Source organism: Microcaecilia unicolor, chromosome 9 (assembly GCF_901765095.1).
Source record: "Microcaecilia unicolor chromosome 9, aMicUni1.1, whole genome shotgun sequence".
Lineage (NCBI taxonomy): Eukaryota > Metazoa > Chordata > Amphibia > Gymnophiona > Siphonopidae > Microcaecilia > Microcaecilia unicolor.
Genome location: NC_044039.1, coordinates 101,559,520 through 101,573,127, shown reverse-complemented (window position 1 = coordinate 101,573,127; position 13,608 = coordinate 101,559,520).

Below are 13,608 nucleotides of genomic sequence, written 5' to 3'. Positions count from 1 at the left end.
GATTATTCGGACTAATTTTCCATTTAGACAAAAGAGCACTATATAAAATGTTAGCGTTTATATAGGTGTTCCCGTCAGTAAATAAAATCTTTAAGGGATTTCCTGTTTTCAGACCAACACTTATTTATCTCCTGATAATGCCTGAAGGCAAAGCTATTTGCATTATTTTTTTCCCTTTTCCCTGCAAAACGGAGAGAATTATCCAGTTTGTAATGCTCGATAACCTAAAAAAAAAAGTATCACTCCTTTCCCCCCCCCCCCAAAAAAAAAAGGGGGGGCCGAGAGGTATCTTATTTTGGGGTAAGGTGATTTCCAGATTTGATACTTAAAATAATTGTACATATCCAGTTGGGACAGTGACAGAAATAAATGTCAAAAATCATAGCCTAGGCTTGCTCTCCCGAGTGAGGGTCAGAGGACAAAAAATTTGATCAGAGATCATCTATCTAACCCAAAAACTGTATTAGTTTTCTTTCCGACAGAAATCTCTTGAATCAGGGATTGCAGCGGATACGATTGCAAGCTTTGAAAGCTTAGAAAGTTGTTTTACCTTTTTTGGAAGACTCTTTAAAAATCGAGGTCTACGATCGAATATGCGCACTAAGTACTTAGTCTCTATGCTATGCAAATCCAATATGCAGCCATAGAGACTGTGTACAGTCTGTGTAATACGCATACAGAGAGAGCGAGAGAGAGAGAGAGAGAGAGATTTTAGAACATATGTAATGGCAATACTATACTTCTCATTTTAAGTCTCAGGTTAGTGTGTTGCGGGGGGGGGGGGGGGGTAGTAAAGTCCCTCTGTTGCTTCTCAGCTTACACCGACTGTTAAAATAGCAGACAGCATAGTGTGAGCAGTCCTCCAGGAGATAATTTTTGTAGAGATGCTTCGAGTTGAGAAATGTTTTATGAACTGTTCACATTCTAAATTGGAATGTGCTTTATTTGGCTATGCAACCGAAGATGAATGACCAATTGTGACAACACCGTATCTAACTACACTTATGGACCAATGAAAATGCGTTCCAAAGGTATACCTGGCCTAGCAGGAAACGTGCTGGTACTGTCTAAGTAAATAGAAACAGAGAACGGAATAAATACATCTTTTTGTTGTTGTTGTTGTTCCTTTCCTAATAGGCTGGACATGTAATATTTGATGTTCTTTATTAATAATTCCAAGGTCTACTCTTATCTATCATCAATCTGTATAAAAACACAAGAATTATTAAGTCATGAAAATATAGTTACTGGCAATATGTTACAGTATTTGACAACTGTACTCCACTCCATGAAGTTATTGGACTCAGTATCATCAAGTCAAAATATGTATTTTGTCATTAATTTATCCAACAAACCGAACCCGGCTGACAACAGACATTCCTTGTGGTGACAATATAGAAAAAAACGGGGGGGGGGGAGAGAAAGGGGAGGAGAGAGAGGGGGGGTCTCCTGAGACTCTGCCTTTTATGTGTTTTCTTGTCTTCAGTTTTCAAATGCTACAGTGTTTGTGTTTTCAAGCTACAGTTTCTCTAAATCAAGGTTGAGATTTGATGCTGTAAACCTCTAGATATAAACAGCTATTATACATTAAAATAATTGCACAGGCTTAGAAAAAAAAAAATAAATAACTATCCCTTGGGTGAGAGGAAGAAAAAGGCAGGCATGAAAAGGTGTGTCAGGAATTGTGTTTTTATTCTTAGCTTCCAACACAAGTACACTATTAATCAACAGAAAAGCTGGAATAGCTGAGCCCTCCACTAAAACGGATACCTTCATTGTTTCATGTTTCTACATTTTGTCAAAGAAATAATCCATTCAATGGAATTCAGTTCTAAAATGTAGTTTTTCTATAAAGTTGGTTTGACTTACAGCGGTTTCGATTAAAAAAAAAAAAAAAAGCACAGAAAGGAAAACACGGCTTTCTTGCATTTAAAGTAAAGCAGATTTTTTTCTTCCATGTGTTCCACAGTGATGTATATTCGCCCTAGCATAGTATAATTTCTACTAATTGAGCAATACTTCCCTCCTTCAAAGCTAGCAAAAAGCGGATGTTTTAATAATATTAGGTAAAACTGAAAATCAGATGGAAGTTATTTCTCGAATCCTATTTGAACGGTGTAACCTAGCTATATTATTTTTAATGTCCAGCTACTTCAAACTATATTTTTAAGCAATATTCTTCTCTATTTTACATAAATGTATTTTTTATTTTATTGCAGGCATTTGTAAAATCATAATAAAAAAAAATCAAAAGCGATTCATAACTCTACAACCTGAAGTTCTCCCGTGCAATAGTAATATACAACACAGTCGTGACTGTGTAATGCACACCAAAGAGAACAGAACAGTATATAGATAATTGCTTTAATTGCTTGGAGGAATGTAATGGCGTTATAATTTTTTGTTGCACATTGTCTATAACAGTCTCCCTTGATAAATATTACATCTGAACTACTTGCCTCAACATGTTCCTTTTGCTTTGAAACACAAAGAAGAACAACAAAGTCATTACATGAAAACTAATAACTCTTAGGTAGAGATTTTATGCTCTGTTTGTAAAGCAAGGTCTACAAATAGGAAATCAACCCCCCCCCCCTCAAAATAACACCATATAAACGTATCTCAGACAAATACAGAGAAAACAAATGCATATTTGGCAATAGGCATCCTTTATATAAAGCGTTTGAAATGTGGAAGTCCGTAGTGTCACCATTGGAAGTATTTGTATTTATAAATGTTACAGAAGTATACATTACTCAAAAAACAAAAACAACAGAATAGGCAAATATAGCTACAATTTTCAAGAACATAGGATTCCGAAAAATAAAAATAATATAAAAAAAGACGTAGCAGGTAAGACATATAATTCAATCAAATTACAGAAAATTGCAGTAGAATCCAGAACAGTAGCGATCCATTATGTCTCTGTTTTATTAGAGACAGGCACAATTACTCTAAAATAAAGAACAGTGGTGAATATATAATTGGCTGTAATCATGTTAGTGTTTGAATAAAAATGACGGAAGCGTTTAACACTTTGACAACAAAATGCTTAGAAATAAGCTATTTATTCAAACAGTTTTTAAAAAATGTTCCACCAAGTGAAAAAGAAACACATTTTGCTTAGGAAACCCGAGGATGCTTTTTTTTTTTTTAACAGACAAGAAAGAAAGAGACAAGAGAGAAAGGATGAGGCAATATTAATTCTTTATCTATGGAAAGGCTTTATTATGGCCTCCTAAAGAAGCAAAGACATTCTTGGTGCTCAAAATGCGCCACCTATAGGAAAGGGTCTGTTCAGAACATATATATGTCAATTATTGAATGATAGTTTAATATCAATTCCTTAACATATTCCTATGATTTTCTAGGAAAAAAAGGCTTTGATGTTTTGGACAAAAATTATATAAAAAAGCTATGAGGTTAGAAAAATAAATTTATCATTATATGGGTAAAAGTTCAATCGAAATAATTATATAATAAACAAGCTTTCCTGAATATGTTGGAGGCACAGCTGTGTCTCATAAACCCCTCTGAAAGCAAATAAAAATCCTAATAATTTGAATAATGTTTAACAAGATTAATTTATCTGCTTTGGAAATGACCTGTGTTGGTGTCAGGTGGAGCGGGCAGCCGGGTGTACTCAGCCTTAGCAATAAAGACGTGGTTTATACCCTACATTTGGAACCTTGTCCCTAATGAACAAAAAGCTTGGGAACATGAAATGTTTGTTTTTCATGACATATTTGCGCTCCATGACTCGTCTGATGGAATCCTTTTTATAAGACGTGTGGCTAGAGCAGTTTTATAGTGTCTTATGACATTCTACAAACAATTATTTTATATCACATTTCACATTTAGGCACAACCTTTTCGGTATTAGTTCAAGACGAATTACATTCAAGTACTCCGGGCATTTCTCTGTCCCCCCAGAGGGCTTACAATCTTAAATTTTGTACCTGAGGCAAAAGTGATTTAAGTGGCTTGTCCAAGATCACAAGAAATAGCAGCGGGATTTGAACCCTGATTGTCCAAGCACTAGGCTACTCACTTAAGGTTAGGGATTCTAATTACTGGTATAGGAAACTTAAGCTTTAAGATTGAAAACACGATTTAGTGCGATTTAGCCTTTCATCATGGAAGAAATTCAATTTTCCAACTGTGCCAGTCATCAACTATATTACTAGGACGTATTAGATTAAAAGTACAAGCTGCTTGTTGGTTGGGGATAATATAACTTGTTTTTGTTTAAACAAACAAAAAATAGTAAAAAAAGAAAAAAAAAAAAGAAAATGTAATGTTGTGCTCGCAGACTTGCTAAAGACTCATGAACTCAGGTTAATCTCAAATCTCATGAATTATTTTATTAGGCAATATGCCATTGGATTCTGCAAAACCCTAATACTGGACAGTAAGTGAAAATAGCCAATAACCACTGCTAGTCTCTATAAACCCGAACTACAGAATATTGTGCTTAAAAACTGGAAAATAAACATGCTGTATGCGTTGGCCCAACCGTCAATTATAAACACAATTCTGTTATTTGAGCTGTACACGGCTTTTATTTTTTCATTTCAAGTAAATTACACATTTTCAGTAAAAAAAACAAATGAATTGACGACTTAGCCAAAACAGATACTTTACAACAATTGATTATATTAAACAATAACTTAAAATGTGTGTGGCACCCTACAGCAATTTAATTCAAATAGACCGAGTTCACTAATTTTGAAGTTCTCAATTATGTGAGCTTGAAAACCGGTGCACGACATGAGCCAACTGTCCCACCAAAAATATGGGAAATGATTTTCTAGTGTGTCACCAACCTTTTATTTGGATAAAACAATTTTATTATTTTTCAATGCCAATTTCCTTATGACTACACTGTAAATTTTGTATTATTACAAATTACGAAGGAGGCTAAAAGGTTAAGGCATTTGAAAGTCATTTCGTGAGCATAATGTGGCCAATGTTGCCTGAGATTCAATAAACTTATTAAGAACAGCTATGGAAACTGTCTTGTTTAATCGGATCTATAACTAAATCTGTAAATGTGGCAAAGAAAAAGAAGAAAAACAAAACGTGCCCCCTACCACCGCATACGAAACAAAACCTAAAATAATATTTGGAATCTGACTCATTTATTACTTTATCTTCCAACTTGTATTGACCGAATCTTTCACAGTTTTCACGACATTTTATTCTCTTTTTTTTCAGTTCTTATTACTTTACAGGTTTTTTTAAAACCTACTTTTTAATTCAAAGTTTATAGCAGCTCCAGGCAAGAATTATGGATGATCCTATCCTTCTTTTCATGCCTAGCGTTCTTTTGTGACCAGCAGTATGAGGGGGACTCATAAATGTTGCTAACAGGTCTCTCATCCCTTTTCCTCATTTTATTAAACGGCAGGTGTCGGCTCTTTTTCTACGTGTTTAGGCTGCTAATGTCTGCATTAGCATAGCTACAAAAGCAAAAAAAAAATGTCATTGAAGATTTTTTTTTTGCATAATTTTCATCGTTTTACACAAATTGAGGTGCTGCGGCATTTCTTTATCGCAGAGCAAAACGGAAACACACAGCGGGGCATGTGTTAGGTTCAAAATCTCAAACCATATACTCGGTTAAATCTGCCAGTCAGCTCTTCCATTCCTCTACGATATTTTTGTGTGTGTGTTTCCTGCTTTTTTGCATCCTCAGTAAAGTTGACAGTCCTGCTACAGCAAGGTAAAGAAGTTTGCACACAAGCCAATGTTTCCCCAGGGATCCTAAACCTGAAATCATGTGAGTTGGGGGGATTGTCTCTCAATCTCCTGCTTTGCAATTTTTGAGGGCTAATTCAAACCGCAGCCGTTATCATTTTTGAAAAGCACTGCTCGTCATATATATAGGTCGTAAAAGGGACTATGAATAGGCGAAAACCTCCTGTTTTCAAAAGCTGGCATTTTGCAACATCTTACAGTTTGTTTGGAACTTTCGCGGTGACCTCTCAAGAGTTCTGTTAAAGATCCTGCGTTTATGCTCCTGGCAAATGATTTGGGTATAAAACAAGAACACTGACAGTTAAACATTTTCCGAAAAAAACCTCATACATTTAGAGAAAAATGAGAGAGCATTTTAATGCAATTGCACACCAAGACCACAACAGAGCTGAGAAATAAAAATATGAAATAAAAACCCCCCAGGCAACCTTATACAATATTTTGCTAATTTTGTGGAAGAATGATTAACTGATCCGTTACAAACTGCACCTTACATAGAGCAACAACTTTATATTAGCGGCTATGTTACATAGCGGCAGGGAGCAGGAGCTTTTTTTGAACTACACTTCTGCCATCTAGTGGTAAATGGGTGCTAAGGCAACTTGCAGGAGTTCGACACTCTGAGCTCTCTCTTTTTTCAGATGTATTCCCTGTTCATAAACAGTTATCATATATTCAACAAAAATAAACATATATAACAAAGGTATGAAATAAAACCGAAACAATCCAAATATAAATGTTGTGACACAAGTTATTTGAACAGAGCAAAATTAATGATCGATAATTCTTCCTGCATTTTTTTTTCCAAAGAATTGGATACGTAACTCAAAGTTTGAAAACCCATTCTAAAATACATTTTGCATGTTCTCTTAATTATTTATCCTGCAATTCCTCATAGAGGTTCACTCCCAAGCCTGTTTCGATTCCATTGTCATTTTAAAATGTACCTGCTGTTTACTATATAACAGGGGTGGTCAGTACTAGAACTACACAAAAAAATCAATGTAATATGTTGCCCAAAAATGTCCTAATATTCCCTGTCTTATTTCTAGTGTCTTCTGCAAAGAATAGGTCTCTTTTGACATGTCAGAGTTTCCAGTTTAGGGCAGAAGGTGTGTGTGTGTATTTTCTTATTGTAATAAGTTGCAGAGCTATTGAAGCGAACTGACTGATCCACTGCATGTGATTTAATCTATATCTATATCTGCATTTATATCTGTATCTATCTGGACGCCAAGTCTGGAATTATGCTTCTTATTTTAGCTGATTGTTTCTTAGGTGCTCGGCATAACTTCGGCACCTGTCAAGAAAGTCTGTTCTTCCGTAGGAAAACGGACTGTTACAATATCTCACTGCCAAACCACTATCATGTTTTTTTCACTATTACTAAATGCACATTTTCTATATAATTCTTATACAATTCTTAAATATTTCTTACTATGATTGTTTGCTAATGTACTATCATGTTCTACCATTCATGTTACCCCAAATCCTTCTGTTATACTAAATGTATACTTTCTCATGTATTCTCACTATTCATGATGTATTGTAAGCCACATTGAGCCTGCAAAGAGGTGGGATAATGTGGGATACAAATGCAACAAATAATAAATAAATAAAAATAGTACAGTTCAAGAGGTGATCTTATTTTAAGCCCCTCTCAGGCACAACCACACACTGAAAAAAAAAAAAAAAACCCCAGCCTCTAACACAGATAAGTAAATTGCCAGGAAATCGAATACATGAGAACAGTGACTGATTCATTATCAAAAGCAAAGCGAGCAATTCCTTCAGTTAAAAGACTGCCAGTAAGGGACCCACCCAATGGAATGGAAAAAAAAATCTAAATTCCTACAGCCAGTAACCAAGGTATATAGAAATAACATGTACATTTAATCAAACACCAACAAAAACCTCACAAACGAGACATTACAAAACCGGTGATATATATTTCTCCTATAAAGAGTTGCCCAGGAGCACTGTAACAAATATACAAGAATATAGTGTATTTTTCGTGTCTTTCAGATACTTTTGCATAACATATATTTCCTTCCACCAGTACTTGTTAAAATACTATTTAAAGGTGTATAAATAATAGAACATTTTAGATAGACAATTAAATCCACACTGTCCCACAAAACAAGAATTGTTTTATAGTGATGATATTCAAAGTGTTTTTATGAGAAAATTATTACTACATCTGGTCAGAAAGTATCAAGAGACAGCATAGTCACCATAATGACTATAATCAGTGCTCATGTTAATAATTCATTATTACTTGCTTTTATGGATGTTATATGTTGTAAGATGCCTTTGTTGGAGGTCTCTCTGTGCAAACATAAAGAAACTAAAATACACTTTCTCAATGTGCTGAAAGTAATTAACAGTCTTAAATGGTTTTGACACTTGAGAAAATGAAGCAGGGGTTAGATTGCAATATTTCACTGTGTCTTTCTGGTATTATTAAGTGGAAATTAGCCCCATGACAAGATGGAAACATGTTTTATCAACCATGAACTTCGCAAGTTACCTGCTTTAAACAATAGCAGCAAGCTTGTCAGGGTGAATGTTATAAAAGGAAGGGCAGAAGGGCAAATCGTTTCCAAAACTTTAAATTCATACTAATGAAAATAATTCTCTTTCTTTTGCTTGAGCTTTGAGGCTTCACTATTTTGCTTTATGAGATACTACATTGATAATTTCAAGGAAAAGATATTAATTAAAAACCATCACTACAATTGTCCTTAAGTCTTGGGGAGAGTCAGTTATTAAATCCAAATATTAAAGATTTGTGTATACCTTTGCTGGTATTGAAGAATCTTTGGTATGCTACACTTGGGAAATGTATGGAAAGGCCATAAGACAATATACCAACATTACAAGTCTTCAAAATAAAAACTTGTCTACCTTCCTTCTGATTGCACTAGACCTCTAGTTTTATTTAAATCTAATTTCACAAATTATGTTCATGTTTATTATAATTTTTTTCATAACCATTTTTACTCCTTAAGATCATATAGAGGGGCATAATCGAACGGCACTGGCCAAATAGATGGCCGGCCATCTATTTGGCCGGCGCCGCAAAGAACAGTCCCGAACCGTATTATCAAAAAAGATGGTTTTTGCCAATAATGGAAACTAATGCCAGCGATCTCAAACCCGGCCAAATCCATGGCATTTGGTTGTGGGAGGAGCCAGCATTTGTAGTGCACTGGTCCCCCTGACATGCCAGGACACCAACTGGGCACCCTAAGGGGCACTGCAGTGGACTTCAAAAATAGCTCCCAGGTGCATAGCTCCCTTACCTTGGGTGCTGAGCCCCCCAAATCCCCCACAAAACCCACTCCCCACAACTGTACACCACTACCATAGCCCTTAGGGATGAAGGGGGGGGGGCACCTACATGTGGGTACAGTGGGTTTTGGGGGGGTTTGGAGGGCTTAACATTTACCACAACAAGTTTAACAGGTAGGGGGGTTGATGGGCCTGGGTCCACCTGCCTGAAGTGCACTGCACTCACTAAATACTGCTCCAGGGACCTGCATACTGCTGTGATGGAGCTGGGTATGACATTTGAGGGTGGCATAGAGGCTGGCAAAGGGGTTGGTGGGAGGGGTTGGTTACCACTGGGGGAGTAAGAGGAGGTCATCCCCGATTCCATCCGGTGGTCATTTGGTCAGTTGGGGCACCTTTTTGAAGCTTGGTCCTGAAAAAAAAGGGACCAAGTGAAGCCGGCGAAATGCTCATCAAGGCCAGCTTTCTTTTTTCCATTATCGGGCGAAGCCGGCCATCTCAAATCATGCTACGTCCCGCCTTCGCTACCCTACCAACACACCCCCTTGAAGTTTGGCTGGCTCCGTGATGGAAAGCAGTTGGCACTAGCCAAAATCGGCTTTCGATTATACCGATTTGGCCGGGTTCAAGAGATCGCCAGCCATCTCCTGATTTGTGTCGGAAGATGGCCGGCAATCTCCTTTGAAAATTAGCTGGATAGTAGCTTTGTTTTGGGGTCACACTTTGGATTGGAGTGCTACTGAAACTTTTTTTTTAACAACAAGCAGCACAGAGGTTCCCAATTTTGCAATCCATTAATCTGGACAATGTGGAAAAGGCTTCAAAACCTTTGAACCATCATCTACTATGTTACTATGTTACTATGTTTTGCAAGATACATCACATTGAAATCAAAAATGCAGTATCATAATAATTTTGTTTATAGGTTGCTGAATATGTATAATCAAGAAGAAATATATTTGTTGTATTTAAATCTGGCAAGTTGGAAGTTACGTCTTTGGTTTTAGGGATTCTGGTGTTCTCTTGCAGTTTATTTGGTCCAAATGCTGGAGAGCAAAGACATATAGAAGAGTTGCCTTTGTTCATCTCTGTCAACCTGTTCTTTCTTGCAAAAAAGAAACTGAGAAAAAGTCTTGCAGTGATTCAGATCTGTTTTTAAAGTTCAAACTTATAGAGGACATTATCACAAAAACAGTATAAAATATATGTGTGCATTGCTATTTATTGTTTGTATATTTTTTATGTTCCTTTGTACCTCACCTTGAACTTTATTTATTTATTTATTGCACTTGTATCCCACATTTTCCCACCTATTTGCAGGCTCAATGTGGCTTAGAAAGACCTGTAATGGCATCACCATTCCAAGGTAAAAGATACATTTGGTATTACAATGAGATCGAGGTTAACATAGAAGAGCTAAACAGACAATTATAGAAAGGCATTGTTCAGAGTGTGGTGGAGTGGTGAAGTGTTATAGTTATGCTATGGGTTCTCGTGATAGGCTTTGTTGAAGAGATAGGTTTTCAGAGATTTGCGAAAGTTGGAGATTTCGTTAATTGTTTTCAAATTTGTACGTAGTGCATTCCACATCTTCGTGCTCAATTAGGAAAAGCTGGTAGCGTGTGTTAGTCTGTATTTTAATCCTTTGCATCCCGGAAAGTGTAGGTTGAGAAGTGTGCGGGAGGATCTTCTAGCATTTCTGGGAGGTAAGTCAATGAGGTCCGACATGTAGGTTGGAGCATCTCCGTTGATGATTTTATGAACAATCGTGCAGATCTTGAATGCGGTCCGTTCTTTAAGTGGAAGCCAGTGTAGTTTCTCTCTTAAGGGTTTTGCACTATCATATTTTGTCTTTCCAAATATGAGTCTGGCTGCGGTATTTTGGGCTGTTTGAAGTTTCTTGACGTTCTGTTCTGTACAGCCGGTGTACAGTGCGTTACAATAGTCCAGGTGGCTTAGTACCATTGATTGCATCAGGTTGCGAAAAATAGATCTCGGGAAGAAAGGTTTTACTCTTTTAAGTTTCCACATGGAGTGGGACATTTTCTTAGTTGTATTCTTCACGTGGTTATCGAATGTGAGATTTCAGTCAAGGGTGACTTCAAGGATTTTCAGTGTGTTTGAGGCGGGGAGGGAGACGTTTGGTGTGGTTATGGTAGTTAATTTATTTGTATTGTATTGTGAGGTGAGTATAAGGCATTGTGTTTTTTCTGCATTGCGTTTTAACTGAAATGCATCCACCCAGGAGTGCATTATTTGGAGGCTTTGGTTGATCTCGTTGGAGATTTCCTTGGGGTCATTTTTAAATGGGATGTATATCATGACATCATCTGCATATATGTATGGGTTAAGATTTTTGTTGGCTAGTAGCTTGGCTAAGGGTGTCATCATCAGGTTGAAGAGGGTTGGCGAGAGGGGAGATCATTGGGGAACTCCGCATTCAGGTGTCCATAGGGCTGATATAGCTTCTTTAGTTATTACCTGGTATGATCTTGAGGTCAGGAATCCTCTAAACCAGTTACGAACTTTGCCTCCAGTTTCAAAGTATTCTAGGATGTGTAGTAATATTCCATGGTCTACCATTTCGAAGGCACTAGACATGTCGAATTGTAAGAGAAGTATGTTATTCCCAGTTGCAATTGTTTGTTTGAATTTGTTCATTAAGGTCACTAGAACTGTTTCAGTACTGTGGTTTGACCGGAAGCCTGGCTGGGATTCGTGAAGAATAGAGTATTCATTTAGGTTATTGGTGAGCTGTTTCATCACCACGCCCTCCAAAAGTTTGGTTATCAGCGGGATAGATGCTACTGGGCGGTAGTTGGTCAAGTCATTTGTGCTTTTCTTGGTGTCCTTAGGTAGGGGGGTGAGTAGAATATTACCTTTGTTCTTTGGGAAGAGACCATTTTGTAGCATGAAGTTCAGTTGGTTTGTAAGGTCTATTTTGAATTGCTGAGGGGCAGATCTTATAAGGTTACTAGGGCAGATGTCTAATTTGCATTGTGACTTGGCGTATCTTCTAAGCGATTGGGAGATACTGTCGATGAGAGTTCGTCAAAGTTGGTCCATGATCGGTCTGCTGGATATTCCCCAAGTTCCGGATCTAGATAATCAAGGAAGTTTGCATAGTCAGTTGTGTTGATGGGTATCATGAGTCGTAGCTTTATGATTTTCTCTTTGAAATAGTTCTCAAGATCATTTGCTGATGGGGTGTCCATGTTATTAGTAGTAATTGGTGAGGTATTTAGTAGTTTGTTTATGAGCTGGAAGAGTTTGTGTGTGTCCTTGTAGTTTGGTCCGATTTTAGTCTTATAGTATGATCTTTTAGTTTGTCTGATAGTGTATTTGTATTTTCTTTGTAGTTGTTTCCAGTCATTGAGTGTGTTTTTGTCTTTTTTCTTATTCCATGCTCGTTCTAGTCTTCTGACTTGTGTTTTTAATTCTTTCAGTTCTTCATTAAACCAAGGTATTGAGTTCTTCCTGTGTGAGGTTCTGGTTTGAAGTGGTGCTATGTTGTCTAGTACGGTTCTACATCTGTTGTCCCATTCAAGGAGAAATTGGGGTGAGTCTGTTGGAGCTATCCATTCGCTATTGTAGAGTTGTTGCCAAAATATTAGTGGGTCTAATTTGCCTCTCGTGGTGTAGGTTCGTTTTTCTTGTTTGTGATGTAGTTCCTTTATTCGCCAGTGGAGGGAGATGTTTGCTTTGTAGTGGTCGGACCATGGTATGGCTGTCCATTTTTTGTCTGTTAGTGTGAGAATCAGTTCTGATGAGAATTTGTATGTGATGATGTCTAGTGTGTGTCCTTTAATGTGGGTGGGTTGCGTGTTTGGCCAGTGGAGGTCCCATAGTTGAAGGAAGTCCTTGCATTCACATACGCTTGTCAAGTTGGTGTCCTCAAGATGAAGGTTGATGTCTCCTGCTATAAGAAGGTTTTGGGTGGAAACACATATATTCGATATGAAATCCATGAGGTGTGTTTGGCAGTTTTGCCAGTTGCCTGGTGGCCTATAAAACAGGATGAGGTTTAGGTGGTCATGTAAGGTTAGGTGGCTGATTCTAACTGAGGCTATTTCAAGTTGGGGAAGTATGGATTCGGTTATTGTCATGACAGTGTATTGGGATTTATAGATTATGGCTATCCAGTGGGAGATTTTGGTATCCTGTAGGACACAGCTCTAAAGTAATAGGATCTTTAAGGTCATGAATTCAGGTTTCGCTGATAAGTAGGAAATCAAGATTGTCTGTTGTGATCCAATTGGTCATTGTCGTGGTTTTGTTAACTACAGATCTGGCATTCAAATAGCCCATTTGTATTAGTTGGTGAGGGTTGTTTGGGTACGGGTTTGTGATGATTTTTATTAGTTGTCTGTCCTCTTGATATTTAGTGATAAGGTAGGTGATTTTATATATATATATATATATATATATATATATATATATATATATATATATATATATATATATACACACACACACACACACACACACAAAATAATAAATGCAGACATCTGCAATGAACTCAACTAAAAATATTTTAGAAGACAGATTCTCTAT